This window comes from Bos taurus, chromosome 5 (genome assembly GCF_002263795.3).
Source record: "Bos taurus isolate L1 Dominette 01449 registration number 42190680 breed Hereford chromosome 5, ARS-UCD2.0, whole genome shotgun sequence".
Classification (NCBI taxonomy): domain Eukaryota; kingdom Metazoa; phylum Chordata; class Mammalia; order Artiodactyla; family Bovidae; genus Bos; species Bos taurus.
Window position 1 is genome coordinate 19589114 of NC_037332.1, and position 18317 is coordinate 19607430.

An 18317-nucleotide genomic window follows, 5' to 3' on the forward strand; every position below is an offset into this window, starting at 1 on the left:
ACTATCCCACACCTCTCACTCTTCTAGTCTCCTTCCTCTTTCATCCTCTCTCTTTCAGAGGTATTTCAGACAGCAATCACTCTACTAAATAGCGTTCCACGACAAGACCACCATTATTTACTGACTTCAACATTAGAGGTATGTCACTACAGTTTAATTCTTTTACACCTTTAACCTTTCTAAGTAATTAAGATGCAGGACTTAAGAGGAAAAAAGCCTGCTTTGAATATTCAAATATATATGATGTCTATCTACTAACTAAATGTAAAAAGGTTACATTCAGTTAACTACATAATCTGTCCTATTTTTCCTCTGGTCGTATTCCACTTCTGTAGCTGTCTAAAGTCCTCAACGATGCTATAATGTAGTGACTTCTGATAACTCTAATTTTTGTTTTAAGTTAAACTATAATCTCTCTAGATCCCCCAAACCACTCAAAATGTTACTTTCAACTCCCTGCAGACCTGCCTTTTGGGGCTACCAGGCACTGAATACTTTTGTGGGATGGAGCCAAAGAAACTCCTTAAAGGAGGAGTTTTCCCTTTTTTTGGCACAAAGACCTTCACCAACACAGCCTGGGCTTGGAGAAACATTCAGTTTTCATCTATGGGTACACATCAAAAAAGGAGACCGACTACAGGGGCAAGTCCAAGATCATGATGCAACTCCGAACTGACAGGCTGGCTCTCTACTGTGGTTGAATGTAGAATACAAGCAGAGCTCACTGCAACTTAAAAAAAAAAAAAATCCTTGAAGAGTAGTAGTGACAGGAGAGAGATCACCATCAAGAGTTCCAAGAACAGGAAATGATGGTAGCAAAACCGTTGAGATGAAGGTTGGACAGCTGACTTCAAAATGTCTCTCTTCTAGAATAGTTGGGAACAATGTATTCCTATTCATTATAGGAAGAGATCAGACTAGGAAAGGGACATGTGCACAACTTAACGCTGGTTTCCCTGGAAGCATACGGCACCTGATGAATCACTGCACCAAAAAAGAAACCAAGAAGGAACTCTGGACACACCAAGCACGAAGGACTGCAAGCTGTGCCGAATAGCCTCTCTTTCTCGGCAGGTCACAGTCGTTACTCTCTAGCACAGTGATCAGGTAACTATTTTTTGAAGGAAATTATTTATCCAAAATCTTAAGTTTTCCACTCAAAGACTGAGCATTAAAAAATAAAGAAATCAACCACTATGTCACAGGAAGAACCTGCCAAGACACCTTTCTAAACCTTTATTTAAGTTTTATTTCATATGCAAACATAGAACATCCATTTTTTTGGATTAACTCAGCATACACTTGCACTTAAAAGCTTAATGCCAAACTTTTGTAGGATTTCCTCCTCTGTTAAACAGAAAGATATATTAATCTGTAAGAAGCATTCTAGGAAAACTTTATCAGCATTATGAACTAAATAATAATAAAGGTAGCATCCATTTCTGTGGGCTTCTTAATATTCTACTCCTTTTAATAAAGTCTATCTTACTCTAAAAAAAAGTAGGGAGGGTGAACAATTTCAGAAGAATTAAACCTATACAACACAGTTATGACAAGCTATTTCTCATCTTCAATAGTATGATTCAGCTGTCATATTATTCAGCTTACAATGAGTGCCTTGTGATAAATTCTCACTGCAAGTGTAATAGTTTCTAAAGAAAGACAAAACAAGCATTTCACAGGAGTTCGATGTCACAAGATGCTCGTTCGAGAGTCATTAAGAACATCGCAGGTAAAAGGCACTGTGCCAGAGGTGAGAGATAGATTAAGTCCCCGCCCTCAAACTGAACATCTCATGGAGGGGTCATACATGTAGAACAACAACAAATTTATGACACTGTAAGAGGGCTATGTCAATTAGAGAAAATAAATGAAAGACCTAGAAGCTGAATGGCACAAACTATACACACAGTAGAAAATGACACAGAATCCCAAATACTTAACCAGTCTCTCGGAAATGAGGCTAGCAGAAAATGTTAATCAAAGATAACAAACTACCGAAATCTCTTAAACCTAGTAATTACAAAATAAACAATCATAAATGAAGATAAAAGCTACAAAAACAAAAAAAATCCCAGATGTTCATTGGAGGACTATTTAACATAAGAAAAAAAATTTTAAACCCAAACATCCAGGAACAAGGGACTAGCCGTGGGATGGATTATCATTTCATTAAAATGATGTTAGTGAAAAAAATTTAAGAACAGGAGAAAATGATACAAACTTTTTTAAATAAAAAAATTACACCTACATTATCTCAAGCATGCTAACAGGTGTACAACTTTTTTTAAAGGTCAAAAATAAATCAAAATGTTAAAGCTGGCTATTTCTCAGAGGCAGTGATTTTTTTATTTTTAATTCTTCTGTATTCTCCCAAAATTATAGTGTTGTTACATTTTAAACTGGTAGAAAGTTATGTAAGTCACTGTATTCCAGGGTTCTCTTTTAAAACCATTAATAACCCTTTTCATCTTTTTTGGCTATCTCACCCCAAATTCCACAGAGCCTACTCACTGAAACAGGTTAATATCTGCAAGTTGCTTGGAACAGTATCTGGCAGATAGAGAGCAGCTACATCAGGACTTCCCTGATGGCTCAGTGGTTAAAAAAAAAATTGGCCTGCCAATACAGGGGACACAAGTTCAATCCCTGCGCTGGGAAGTTCCCACGTGCTGCACACCATACTAAGCCAGTGAGCCACAACTACTGAGCCTGCGCGCTGGAACCACTGACGCCCTCGTTCCCTACAGCCTGAGCTCCATAACAGAAGCCACTGCAATAAGCCCATGCACCACAGCTAGAGAGCAGCGCCTAGAGAAAGCCTGCGTGCAGCAACCAAGACCCGGCATAGCCAAAACAAGTAAACAAATTCTTAAAAAAAAAAAAAAAAAGGATCTATACCAGTGCTCATTTTATCCACTACTTTTAAATTTCCTATATCCAATAAAAGGAATTAGTGTGTTTTAGAGCTGGTCTATTTTTCACGGCACTTTGACAACAGAACCATAGGTTTTTTTATTTTTCCCCTCTGACTTCCAGCATCTTTCAAGGGATGTCAGCTGTCTCCCTTTGAGAGTTCTCCTTCAAAGAAAGAGCAGGAGGAAGGAATTCTGTCAAATATCAAATTCTTCAAAGAGAAGATGGGAAATTAATGAAGGGGGTGGAATTTTGTCGTAAACTGTTACGACACACACACAGAATGGTATCCTTAACATATTAATAAAGAAGTCTCTCACAAATCAACATTTCATGGGATGAAAGTTTAACATTAAGAATATATACTTATCCAGATAAAGAAATGGAGAAATCACATAAACTCTTAATCTGGGACAGGGCTATATGTACAGGGCTATATTATTTGGAAAAAATGTCTTCACATGTTTTTATGAGGTGCGTGGAGTGCCTGTGGAGCAGTGGTGGTGCTGAGCGACAACCCAGGGGAAACTCAACCAAAGAAGGCAACCAACTGTTCTAATACTAAAGGAGGGGAAATGTGAACTTGCAAAGTGGAGGAAGACTTGAGGGAGAGATCAGGGAACTTAAGTGGACTTGTCTTCCCGAAACAAGTATTCAATCTAGTCTATACTATTTACTTATACGCTTTAGTGAAAATAAATTCTTTTATCCAAAGTAGTACTGAATTCTGCATCTCAGTTGCCCAAGACTGCATGCAGACTCCAAAGCAACAGGAGACATACCTAGTGGTAAAGAACCCGTCTGAAACGCAACAGACCTGAGTTCAGTCCCTGGGTCAGCAAGATCCCCTGGAGGAGAGGGCATGGCAACCCACTCCATATTCTTGCCTGGAGAATCCTACAGACAGAGGAGCCTGGCGGGTTATAGTCCATAGCGTTGCACAGAATTGGACACAACTGAAGCGACTTTGCACACACACACGCATGCAGACTCAAGAACTGAACAACTGGAGACAGACCTGTCTTACCCACACATACAAACATCCCACTCATGTTTTCATTTTTAGTTTCAACAAACATATACATGCATAAAGTTTGTGTGAAACTGGTGTACAAGGCTTTTAAAAAATATCAGCCCCCCTTGTCCCATTCTCCATTCAGAGGCAAAGGTACAGGTGACTTTTGTTTAAGTGTCTACTTCCACTTCTACAAAAAATACCTGCAGCGCTCCCATTTGCTTTTCCAGTTTGAGGTGATACCTATCTACATCTGCAGATACAGATCTATAGATATAGATGTGTAGATATCTTTTAACATCATCCCTGCCTCCACTCCTAGCACAAGTACCATGCTTCCCAAAGTACTTTTATTTAGAGTATACCAAGAAATGACAACTCAATAATAACACAACCTAATGGAAAAGTAGACTGAAGATCTGAACAGACACCGTTAAGTTACCGGAACCCAAAAGGTCCATCAATGGGTAAATGGATAAACAAACTGCGGTATATCCATGCAATCAATGAGGGGGGTGGAATTTTAAAGAATGGTAAAATTCTTGTTTTACCATAAACAGTATCAGCAGTAACAAGAGATGAACTATTAATATATGCAGCATGGATGTATTTCCAGTAATTAAGCTGAATGAAAGCCAGACCAGGAGCACATACTTTGTGATTCCATGTACATAAACCTTAGAAAGTTCAAATTAATCTAGAACGACAGAAAGCAGATTAGTGGTTGTTTTTAGAAAGAAGGTGGTGGGAGAGGAAGAGGGAGGGAAGCTGATTACAAAAAGGTACAAGGAAATGTTTAGGTGAATGGCTGTGTTCATGAATGTGACTGTGGAAGGAGTTTCACTGCAATACACATACAACAACACTCGAGTTTTTCATTTTAAATATATGCCCTGGACTACATATCAATTATGCCTCAACAAGGCTGTAACAAATTTTCTTTTTTTTAAATTCTGATGGAAAACAATAGGACACAAATAAGTTAAATAGGAGTTCTTGACTCGTATGTGGGGTTTCTGACTAGGGGCACTACCATAGGGTGGTCTGCAGGGCACAGACTCTTTGGACAGCCCCTCCTGCAAACACAGAGCTGGCTTAGGACTCTTTCGGTCCTTTCTCTTGAGCTTATCAGAGTCCTTAGAGAAGACACTTCAACTCTGGTCAGCATCTTGAAAGCAAAGTGAGGGAAGGGGGCTGAGGATCTTCACAAATACTGAAAACGCACACTCACTCTCATTTCAGTGCACTCTGGCAGGGAGAGAGTTAAATGCCAGCGACAAGGCACTTCTGTAACTGGAAGCCTCAGATAAATATATTTATTAAAAAGCTAAACTGTCCCCATGAATGAAACAGCGTATCACCGATGAGACATCAAATGATCAGTTATAGAAAAAATTAGGTGGCAAACCTAAAAAACAGTTGAAAATTTGGGACAAGGCAGAGAGAGAAGACCACCTAGTGTAGACATACATATTGTTTTAAAAGCCAAAATTCCAGGAAAGACAGTTAACAGAACAAGATTTTGCATTTGGTACTTTTGTGGGAGGTAACAAATAAACCAAGTGACGTACCCATGGTCACTTGGCTTTTTAGTGGCAACGATGAAACTCAACTTCAAATGTGGAGAGAGCTTAAGAACAACATCACAGAGTTAAAAACCAAAATCAGAAGTTTTAGGTCTAGTCACACATAGGAATACCATGAAGATACATAGGCTCAAGGACCTACTATACAGCACAAGAAACTATACTCACTATTTTGTGACAACCTATAAGGGGAAAGAATCTGAAATTCAGTCATATCTATATATCACTATACAGACACACACACACACACACACACACACACACACACGGCTTCCCTGGTAACTCAGCTGGTAAAGAATCCACCTGCAATGCAGGAGACCCTGGTTCAATTCCTAGGTCGGGAAGATCTGCTGGAGAAGGGATAGGCTCCAGAGTATACTCCCACTCCAGTATTCTTGGCCTTCCCTGGTGGCTAAGCTGATAAATAATCCTCCTGGAACGAAGGAGACCTGGGTTTGATCCCTGGGTTGGGAGATCCTCTGGAGGATCCACACTCACTATTTTGTGAGTATAGATCACTGGGAATTATACTATTTTGTAACAGCCTGTAAGGTGGAAAGAATCTGAAATTCAGTCATATCTATATATCTCTATAGATACATATACAGATAAGACAGTTATCTGAATCACTGTGCTTTACACCTGAAACTAACATGACACTGTAAAACAACTATAATTCATTCAATTAAAAAAAAATAAAGATATACATGCTCTGAGAAAGGTAGGCATTCCTGGCAAAAGGAATGATGTAGCAAGAGTCCAGAGGCAAAAGAGAATCAGGTGAGTTCCAATGTTCAATATATCTCAGGTCAGTTCAGTTGCTCAGTCGTGTCCAACTCTGAGACCCAGTGGACTACAGCACGCCAGACCTCCCTGTCCATCACCAACTCCCAGAGTTTACTCAAACTCATGCCCACTGAGTCAGTGATGTGAACCAACCATCTCATCCTCTGTTGTCCCCTTCTCCTCCCGCCTTCAATCTTTCCCAGCATCAGGGTCTTTTCAAATGAGTCAGTTCTTCGCACCAGGTGGCCAAAGTATTAGAGTTTCAGGTTCAGCACCAGTCCTTCCAATGAATATTCAAGACTGATTTCCTTTAGTTGGACTAGCTGGATCTCCTTGCCATCCAAGGGACTCTCAAGCGTCTTCTCCAACACCACAGTTCAAAAGCATCAATTTTTCGGCATCACATTTCTTCTCTCACATCCATACATGACTACTGGGAAAACCATAGCTTTGACTTGTCAGACCTTTGTGGGCAAAGTAATGTCTCTGCTTTTGAATATGCTGTCTAGGTTGGTCATAACTTTTCTTCCAAGGAGCAAGTGTCTTTTAATTTCATGGCTGCAGTCACCATCTGCAGTGATTTTGGAGCCCCCCAAAAAAGTCTGTCACTGTTTCCACATCTACTTGCCATGAAGTGACGGGACCAGATGCCATGATCTTAGTTTTCTGACTGTTGAGTTTTAAGCCAACTTTTTCACTCTCCTCTTTCACTTTCATCAAGAGGTTCTCTAGTTCTTCTTTGCTTTCTGCCATAAGGATGGTGTCATCTACATATCTGAAGTTATTGATATTTGTCCCTGCAATCCTGACTCTAGCTTGTGCTTCATCCAGTCCAGCATTTCTCATGACGTACTCTGCGTATAAGTTAAATAAGCAGGTTAACAATATGCAGCCTTGACGTACTCCTTTTCCTATTTGGAACCAGTCTGTTGTTCCATGTCCAGTTCTAACTGCTGCTTCTTGACCTGCCTACAGATTTCTCAAAAGGCAGATCAGGTGTTCCCATCTCTTTAAGAATTTTCTACAGTTTGTAGTTATCTACACCGCCAAAGGCTTTGGCATAGTCAATAAAGCAGATGTTTTCCTGGAACTCTCTTGCTTTTTCAATGATCCAACGGATGTTGGCAATTTGTCTCTCGTTCCTCTGCCTTTTCTAAATCCAGCTTGAACATCTGGAAGCTCACGGTTCACCTACTGCTGAAGCTGGCTTGGAGAATTTTGAGCATTACTTTGCTAGCATGCGAGATGAGTGCATAAAACTTGTGCAGTAGTTTGAACATTCTTTGGCATTGCCTTTCTTTGGGATTGGAATGAAAATTGATCTTTTCCAGTCCTGTGGCCACTGCTGAGTTTTCCAAATTTGCTGGCATATTGAGTGCAGCACTTTCACAGCATCATCTTTCAGGATTTGAAATAGCTCAACTGGAATTCCATCACCCCCACTAGCTTTGTTCATAGCAATGCTTCCTACGGCCCACTTGACTTCACATTCCAGGATGTCTGATCACACCACTGTGATTATCTGGGTCATGAAGATCTTTTTTGTATAGTTCTTCTGTGTATTCTTGCCATCTCTTCTTAATATCTTCTGCTTCTGTTAGGTCCATACCATTTCTATCCTTTACTGAGCCCATCTTTGCAAGAAGAGTTCCCTTGGTATCTTCTTGAAGAGATCTCTAGTCTTTCCCATTGTATTGTTTTCCTCTATTTCTTTACACTGATCGCTGAAGAAGGCTTTCTTATCTCTCTTTGCTATTCTTTGGAACTCCGTGTTCAAATGGGCATATCTTTCCTTTTCTTCTTTGCTTTTCTCTTCTCTTCACAGCTATTTGTAAGGCCTCCTCAGACAACGATTTTACCTTTTCGCATTTCTTTTTCTTGGGGAATGTCTTGATCACTGCCTCCTGTACAGTGTCACGAACTTCCATCCATAGTTCTTCAGGCATTCTATCAGATCTAATCCCTGGGATCTATTTGTCACTTCCACCATATAGTCGTAAGGGATTTGATTTAGGTCATACCTGAATGGTCTAGTGGTTTTCCCTACTTTCTTCAATTTAAGTCTGAATTTGGCAATAAGGAGCTCATGATCTGAGCCATAGTCAGCTCCTAGTCTTATTTTTGCTGCCTGTGTAGAACTTCTCCATCTTTGGCTGCAAGGAATATAATCATTCTGATTTCGGTGTTGACCATCTGGTGATGTCCATGTGTAGAGTCTTCTCTTGTGTTGTTGGAAGAGGGTGTTTGCTATGACCAGTGCATTCTCTTGTCAAAACTCTATTAGCCTTTGCCCTGCTTCATTCTGTACTCCAAGGCCGAATCTGCCTGTTACTCCAAGTGTTTCTTGACTTCCTATTTTTGCATTTCAGCCCCCTATAATGAAAAGGACATCTTTTTTGGGTGTTAGTTCTAGAAGGTTAGTTGTAGAAGGTTATAGTGCAGTTTAAGCTTAAGGGCAGGTGAATTTAAACTTTAAATCCACTCTTCATGCAAAAAAGGGCTGGTTGACTGACTGACGTTTGTTTTTCTGATACCTGACATTCAGAAGGTCTGAGGCTGGAGATGCTCATTTTCCTGGACTTTGCCAGCATCTCTTCCCCATTTCACTGACCTTCCTTGTTCTCAGCCCCCTGTATCTGCCCTTGAACTGAGCAGTTCTTCACCATAGTACTAATTATCTGGAATGTGCAAAGTAAAATTCCTCAAGTTTGTGATTCACTTTTTAAACAAAAAAGGGTAGCTAAGGCATCACTCACTTGATTTGGGGTAAAAGTAGAAGAAAAAAGGACAGTGTTACAGCAGAGGAACTGAAAATTTCGCACAAGCTTCTGCATAACTATAAGCAAAGCAGCATGGAGTCCACGGCAATGCCATCCATGTCTGTCCCAGGAGGAAAAGATCCTTCTCTAAGCCGTTTATTTCACTTCTGCGGATTCCACTGATGACTTGCCTTCACAGAACTTTAATTTTATTCACTACTAAAACTGTCTACACCCTGTATGATTAACAATTAATTCCTTCTACAATACTTTTTTCTACATTACATCTGTACAGTTTCAGTGGTGCTAAATGCTGGAAAGTGAATAATCTATGAAGAGCAAGTTTTTAAAGCCTTTAAAACTACAACAGCTTATACACCAAATCTACCTCAATTGTTAATTGCCTAGATGTTTGAAATTATGACTCCATGTACTACATGAGCATTCAACAGAAATGACAAAGTCAAGGACAGGTTTTCTTGCCTTGACCTAAGGAAGGTACTTAGAAGAAAATCCACACTGCTGTGCTCCAACACTTAACAGAAACCATGTATCTACACATCTTCCTGATGCCTACAGTGATACTGCACCAGGTCATGGCCACAAGTTCACCCTCAATTCATGAAAAAGAACGCTCAGAAAGTAAGAATCTGCAATAAGTTGACATTTAAAAACTTGGCTCCAAGGGTATTCCTATCAATTAAGAGTAACTACAAGGTTATCATATTTAAACTTTAGACATAATATATGCTTTGAATTATGGCATTTTGCATCACACAATATGCTAATGGATAGCAGATGCAAAAACATCTTATGAACATCAATGCTGATGAAAGGAAAAGATGTCACAAGCTACAAGAAAAGTGAAACTGGTTGTTTTAGGACAAATGTTAGCTAAGAAAGGGGAAAGACTTCCTACATAGAAGCTAAATTCTATCGTCCTAGCAACACTCTACGAAACGTATAAGTAAAACAGGTTGTCCTATGAATTCAGCCCTTGGAAACTGCCCAAGAAAAATTCTTCCATCTTATCTACTTTACCTTCACGTCAGCTACACAATGTCTAAGTTCTAAACAATATACACACACAAAAAATACTGATTGAATGTTTGTGGGATAAAACTCTATATATCCTCAAGAACTCAAGTTCTTACCTGAAGTCCTATATTATCCCAAAGACAAAAAGGATATATAACAGATGGGAAATCCATGAACCATACCTACTGAGCAATGACCGGGAAAGGCCAACGAATGCTGAGTTTTAAAGGGTGGGAACATTTAGATAGGTGAGATCGAGGGTCCTATCGGGGAGAGGAAAAACAGGATGAAGTCACCGCAAAAGGAGGGATACAGTATATGCAGTATATATAGAGAGACTGCCAGACTTGACTGGCCCGCAGCAAGCAGCAGGACAGGACTGAAGCAGTGCTCTCAACTCCCGGAAACATGATTCACACTGTGAAGCATCCCCTAGAGCCCTGCAAAGCGGTGATCCTGGTTAACTAGTTTAGAAAAGTAACAGGTGGAGGCTTCACTAAAAGGGATAAGGGAGCAAAACACTAAACACATTTAGACAGGTGCAGTCCATACTACCATATCAAAGTATGGGAAAAGTCCCAAACGGGAAACTGCATCAACCAGCCTAACTCAAATTTCGGTTTTGGCCCTCTCCCTCCATAACCCCTTCCTATTAATATTTCTCAGAATCAGTGTCCTAAGGCCTTCAGAGCCAAGTTTCATCTTGATAAAGGGAAAAATAAGAAACCACTGGGAGTTTTAGTCAAGAAATGACAGCAGGCAAACTATGTAAAAAACAAAACAAAACATTCTGGCACAAAAATCAAAGGTAGATTAAAGCGGCAGAAAGCAGCAGATCCAAGAATTCTGAGATTAAAAGACTGCTTAAGATCCTTCTGGGAGCAAACTAACTCACTGAGTTAATACAATGAACAATAAATCTACATTGCTAATAATCAAGTTATTTAAAAAGCATCTTTTGAACAGTGAAATCCTTTTTAAGATCTACTTTTCAGAGCACGCAACTTTTAGTCCTATATTTGTCAGATCTTTACAGTAGTCATACCAGTTTACAGTGAGAGTATAATCTCAGATTTCACAATGTAAGCAAGCACTAAACCATCATTTTTTCCTTCAGAGGCCCAAGTGACAAAAATATTAATATAAAGCAGGTATCCCAGATATTGAGATGCCATATTGTTGAAAGTTACCCAACTGAGAAATACTAAATAATATTCTTACCAAAGAGGTAACTGCATATGAATGTTTAGAATAATTAATACAGTCCTAGGAAAATTTTAATAAAAATAGCTTTAAAAGAATAAAAGAAATAGCTTTAAAAGGGTTACCTACAATTTATCTGGATCTCCCTGCCAGAAATCTTTATTAGTTTAAATTTCCACAATCATTAGTAAATTACAGCCCATGATTCCTAAATATATTCTAAAGCATAGCCAATAAGCAATAAGTTTTTGGAACAAATGAACAAAAAAATGTTCAGCATAGTCTTGAGATGGACCTGCTTTGCAATTAAGTTCAATAAATAATGTATTTTAAAAACAGATACAAAAAAAAAAAAAAACCAGATACAGGCTATTTACTATAGTGTCATAAATGAAGCAAAAATAATTGCATTTTAAATCTGGTCTTCAATAGTAATCCATACGGGGATACAGAGTATTAGACAAAATTACTTTAAAAGTCAGATCAGTTTATATAAAATGAATCTTACAGCAGATTGCTGAACTACATAAATTGTTATTTAACATTTACGTAAAACAGCAGTAACTTTTGTTTTCATGCACAGAATGGTAAATTATTATTTAGTCTTGAGTCATTAATATTCTTGAAAGATCATAAAGGACTAACACTATTTCTGAAGGAACAGCTACTTGTTAACTGATATTAATAAGGACCACTACTTATCCACCAATTTATGTCCTTTTAGTTTGAAGGAACATTTATATCAAATGTTATATCAACATAAAATCAGAGCTAGACTAAAGCATAAATATACAGTACTGTAGTGACATAGCATTCAGTATTTTTACATAAATAGGCCCCCATTTTCAACTCATTTGGAAATGGCAGACACTGGGGCATGAAAACAAAGAGAAGAACATTCTCCACTTGGGGCTTTTACAGTGCTTAATAAGTAACTTAATAACTACAGATGGATCTTCTGAAAGAGGACAATGCACACAGATATCACAAATATTTTCAATTTACCGGTTTTACAATTATCACAAAACCCACCAAGCCCACAAATCAAACTTGGCTACAACAGTCAAAACTACTTGAAAGCCCGATGTTCAAAGTCAAATAAATCAGTAACACCCTTTTAAGTTATAAAGGCATCTCTACTATGCAATATAATTTTAACCTAGATGTAAATTCAACGTCAGTGTTTCTCAAAATGCTGACTGCTGGGCCCCACTCAGATGTGCTGAATCAGATCTGCAGGGGCAATGCCAGGGAATCTGCACTTTCAGTAACTCTCCCAGGTGATCCTCTTGCACACATTTTAAAGAACCACCACCTTTCTTGTGAGATTTCCAACAAGGTTTTGGATTTCGAGAACGAAAATCTCTTCATTTGGGACCTTTTATAACCAAACTTTGTTACGTACAAAGTTAATATTTCAAAGAGCTTTAGGTAAAAAAAATGCAGTGGCAGGAAAAAAAAAAAATGCATGAAAAAATTTACAGCAGTAATTCAAAGAAATTTTCAGTATAAGCTTCTTTTAGTTTTAACTCATGATTTAAGACATCCCTGATCATTTCAAGGATTAACAGGTCTTTGAGAACAAAATTCCTAACTTAAAAATAATGCAATCCACAATATTAAAAATATAGTACTTCAAACATGGTCAAATTCATTTACTCAGCTGTTAAGCAAATCAGGGTATGAACTGCTTACTTACATTATATCAAATACAAGCAAAGATTAAATTTATAAAGTTAAACCCAAACAAATCTGTTTATATTCCACTATTAAATTTACTCTGGTCGGAAACTGATTTTCATAAACTTATATAACTTTCACAAACTTACATAAACATTTATAATGGAAAGAGCAATGAAGCAAAAACTAGAAGCCACCTAGAGTCCAGTTCTAGTTAATCTAGCTGCTGACTGTATTATAAGACGTTAGGGCCTAGAGAAATCATTTTACCTATCTAAAAAACAAGAAAAGTACAGCTATCTACTTTGCTCATTTCACAGAATTACTGACTGTGAGAATCAGAGGAGATAGTATGTAATACATTCCAAAACACTGTAAAGCATTTTATAACTCAAAGGCATTATCATTAAGAGTGAAATTTGAGAGACACTATCTTTAGGTGCCTGCTATAAAAGACTATTACAGAAACAAGGAACATAAAAACTGACCTTTTAGATTCAATTACATATTGGACATTATTGTATATATCCTAGAAATTATAAATAAAAAAAGTAAGAATTTAATTCAGTCATCTGTCTTATGTCCCCACTTATAATAGATCTATTTCTTGTTTAAAAATAGAAATGAAATTAGATGTGCCATGAATTGATAACTGTCAAAACTGGACAGTAAGTATATTATTCTACTTTCACATTCTGGACAATTTCCATAATAAAAAATTTAACAATACAACTGTGTATGTGTGTGTATAAAATATTTATAAAAGCTAAAAAATCTTTAAGTTTTTCTTTGAAAATTATTCCCGTATGTATTGTATCATTTTCCTTTCATGTTACCTCAGATTCTATATATTCCAAAATAAGCTACTCTCACAGTACCCTTCTACATATCATGACACCTATTAAAAAATATTCCCCACAATGGGGCAAGTAAATACTCTTACCCAAGCTGCAAAAACTTAATTCTTAAGTTTCTGCATCCTGATCTTACTCCTTTAATTTTTTGCTCATTCATTACAAAATTTCATAATTAAAAAGTGAAAACGACCAGTTTCAACTGCATATATGTGTAAAAACATAAAGAAAAAGAGGAGTCTCACATACTTTTGGGTTAGTATTGCAAAAGACCACCAATAGTTGTAACTGGCCATTTCTCTTAAAACCTGTCAACCAATACAATTCAGCTCACACGGTAAGAGAACGCTGCACCCAAAATGAAGTTAACATATCTGTCAGACAAAAGAAATCGGTATATTTAACCCCCAAATCAGGATTCTATCAAGATATGAGTAACACTGTATAATTACTCTACATACATCAACCTAATTGCTCAAATGATGTCCTTTAACCTGGGGCCATATTCCACAGACTTACAAGCATAAACTACTTTTCACCTCAAGCAGATTTTTTTACCTTAATAAAACTACCTGGGGCTCAATAGCATACGCTTTATAGTAGTCTATAAAGAAACTGCTCAAAGTGTTGAATTAAAAATTAAACGCAGATAGGAATGCTGACAACCTTGTGGCTTGTGATTAAAACTATATTTAGTAATATTCACACATTTATTCATTCATTACTTGAAAGCTAAATCTTTTTTCTGTTACATCTGCAGTCACAATCATCAAAAGGTATCCGTGTCTGAACAGACAGTGTACCTTAAGTTTTTGATTTGTGAGGGAGGGAGACAGGAAGGAGCAAGTGGTTGGGAAGGAAATCCCATCCATTCAGCTGTCACTACAGCATTTGTTTCCTAAGCATTAAAAACTCCATTTATTTTTATACGAGCTACATGTGAGAAAAGGCACACACAGAAACCACCCTTTCCAATAAGGTCTTCAATAACTTTGAGTGTTAAGTACGCCTGCTGAAGTCCTTGTTTGCATTATCTAAAAACAAGTAATTGGAAAACTCGAAAACCATAAAAGGCAAGCTGCTGGAAGATAAAAAACAAAAAAGAATTACTACACCTTATTCAAACAAGGTTAATAATTCTGCATATTTACTTTAGAATTTGTTAATAGCACAGAAGCTAAAAAAAATTTATAAAACCTCTGTCATGCTAGTGAGTACCCTTATTTATGGCAATACCTAGTTTTAAATATTTACAATGAAACTGTTACTTTCCTTCTTTTCCTAAACAGATTCAAACTATTATTGTCCCTGTTATTTTATAAGCACAAATCAAATCTAGTTTCTCATTTCATTTCAGAGGTCTACATTAAATCCCAGGCTTCAATGAAAAAAAACCATGATTTCCCATACAATTGCAGAAACCCCCTTAAAGGAGTGAAGAATTACAAAATACAGAAAAATGAAGACAGTTTCACCTTACACATTTAACTGGAGATGCCAGTAATGACAACAACTCCAACAAAAATCAAGAAGGCGTAATCTGAATATTCACTATTTTAATAAAAGAATATGCCGAAATCTTAAAATTAAAGGTGGCGCTCTGTCCTCAACTCACCCGATTGTGACTCACTTTTGCAGACTGTATGGTAGGAAATAACTGTTACTTTTCAAAGATCTTTGCAGTTACACCCAAGCCAAAATCAGGACAGAGATCCACCCTTAATTACAGCAATTTAACTGTCTCAGGCAAAGCAAGGTAGAAACTAAAACGTCCCCCTGAAATCATGGCTAAATAAGCCTATTTCATATACAAGTTCTCAAAGGCTCCCTTTAAGGAACATGCTTCTATTTACTTCAAATCTAAACTCACCAGGACAAAAAAAGAAAAAAAAAGGGGGGGGGGGCGAGGAGCAGGGAGACCAAATGAAACGCTCAAGTATAAAAAGCAGATTCTCCTCCAATCCCTTTAATTCCCCGCAATCCGCCTCTGCCACACACAAGGGCAGGGAGTCTGGGGAAGAAGGCTGGCAGCAGGGCGAGCGGTGAAGGCCCCTCATTCACTCACGTGGGCCACTATCCAAAGGGTTACACACCCTCTGCCCGACGAGAGCCTCATACAAAGCAGAGCCTCACAAGTACTTCTTATTATAAAATACACCCACGCTGAACAAGAGCTTTATTTTAAAATAAGACTGTCCTCAGGTGGGGGAGGTTAAACACAACAAAGCCTTCCATGTTGAAAAGCAGACAGTCCAAATAGATGCATATACCTACACTCCGAGAAGAAAAATCCATAGAACTAATTTATCACGAACAGCAATCGATACCAACAGGGGCCATTAGATTATTAATAAACCCAGAAAAGTAGCGTGAACAGCGGCCCGAGGTGGCTGTCTGCTGCGCTCCCACCCCAGGAAGGGCACAATTACGCCTGCAGAGGAGGATCAAGGCTTCCGCTGGTTGAAAGACCCCCCTGGCACCTCTGGCCCGCCCCGGCACCACTGCACCGCACAGGATTCGGGCACTCCCGGCGTTGCCAGTTCCGAGACGCACTCCTGGCATCTGCCAGGTGCCAGAAAACTGGTGAATGAAATGCGCACAGACACCAACCTGGCCAGGGACCGCGGCGCAGAACCAGGGGTCGCTAACTAGCCTAGCCAGAGGATTCGCCTACAGGATGGAATCAAGGGAGAACACCGCCCCCCCGCCACCCCCGCGAATGCGGTTCCTACTGACCCTTCCAAAAAAAGAGTGGAAGACGCAAGATTTTTTTTTTTCTTTCTTTCTTTTAAACTAAGTCTAAGAACGCGAATCGGATGGAAGCAACCATGAATATCCTGGGGGGCCAGACTGGAGGCGCCGGGAAAAAGGCGAGGCGGTTCTCCAACTCCCGGGGAATCATCGTCCGGTGTGACACACATCAATTAGCTAGCCCTAGTCGGGGGTCCGCTCTCCGCCCGCGGAGCGCCAGTGGGGCCGAAGCCAGGGATTAGAGGGGTGACCCTCCCGGGGCGCGGGGAAAGAGTGCCGGGCACCGCTGCCCTCAAGGTCACCAGGCGCCGGGGCGGGGGCGGCCGGCCGCAGGATGGGCTACGGCGCGGCCGAGGCGGCTCGGAGAAGCCACAAAAAGCTGCGGGTGTAGACGCGAAGTCCCACCAAGCCCCGTCCCTCGAGCCCTAGTTGGGGACACCCGGTCGAACACGGCGCTGAGGCGCACGCGGAGGAACCCGCTCACCTTTACGATCTGCCGGGGCGGGCGCAGCAAGAGACCACCTGCGAGGGGCCCCGCGGACCGCCCCCGCCAACTTCTCCCGAATCGCCGCTGTCCGCGGAGCACCCAGCTGCCAGGATCCCCGCCGCGACGCCCGGACCTCCGCGTTCCGCCCGGCCTCCCCCGCAGGTGACCTGCCCAGCCGCCCCCGCCGCTGGCGGGCGGCGGCCGCGACTCACCTCGCCCGGCAGCAGGAACCATTTTCCGAAGGGGAAAGAAAGGGGAGGCTGCAGGAGGGTCGGGGGATAGAGCGGTGGGAGCTGCGGGAAGCGCGGAGATCGAGGGCTCGGTCCTCGGCTCGTCCGCAGGCGGCTCGGAGGACTCGGGACGCCACGCGGAGGGTCGGCTGCACCTCGAGGATGAGGTGACCGCGCAGCCGAGAGGCTCGGCGTCCACCAGCCTGGGCTCCCTACTCACGCTGCACTGCGAGGAGGCGGCAGCGGCGGAGGAGGAGGCGGCGCCCGGGCCGGCCCCCGCCCAGAGCCCGGCAGCCGCCGAGTGGCCGCCCGCGTCCCCGCAGGACCCGCCTCCCGGGCTCCGCAGAGCCGCACATAGGGCGCGCCGCGCTCAGCACGGGCAGCTCCGCCGGCCTCACGCCGCCGTCCGCAAAGGCAGCGGCGGGCGGGGGTACAGCCCTCTCGGCGAACAGCGCAGCCCGACCCGCTCGGGGCGGGACCTGTAGCCCCCGGAGAGCCGACCACCGAGCACGAGGGGGGCTGCGCGAAGCTTCAGGCAGGGGCCCCGTTTGCACCGGGTGGCCCGCAGGATTGCCGGGGGAGGCAAGGGGAGGAGGACGCTCACCCGTTCCGGTCTGGCGCTCCCTTCTCTCCACACCCTCTTGCCTCCCGCTCCACGCTGGCGGCGCAGCTGCTGCCGCTGCCACTGCCGCCGCCGCCGCCGAAGCTCGAGCCGCCGCCGCTGCCGCCTTGGCTAGGCGCGGTCACGTGACGCGGCCCGCGGGGAGCCTGGGGGCGGGCAGGCGCGCGCGCGGGAGGAAGCGCGACTCGGACGGAGACTGGGAGTCGAGCGTCGCGGAGAGGGCGTTTAAGGGGAGGACCCGGCGAGCGCGTTCCCGGCTGACGAGCACGCGCCCGGCGATTAGAACTTGCCGCGCGGCGGGGAAAGGGTGGCCGGAGTGAGGGGCGGGGGACTCGCGCCTCTGCGCGCCCTCTCCCTCTCTTCCTCCGTTGAGCGCCCCGACCGGCCGCT

At 41.6% G+C, this 18317-nt stretch overlaps 1 protein-coding gene across 6 annotated transcripts in view; it reads right to left on the reverse strand.

Annotated features, from left to right (window-relative positions):
• ATP2B1 (ATPase plasma membrane Ca2+ transporting 1) overlaps nt 1–18317 on the reverse strand; it is a 133278-nt gene extending 114961 nt beyond the window's left edge. For 4 of the 6 annotated variants that reach the window (XM_024991379.2, XM_010804765.4, XM_024991382.2 and 1 more), the window contains exon 1: nt 17910–18317. The gene's annotated coding sequence lies outside the window, so the exon portion shown is untranslated. 6 annotated transcript variants of the gene reach the window in all.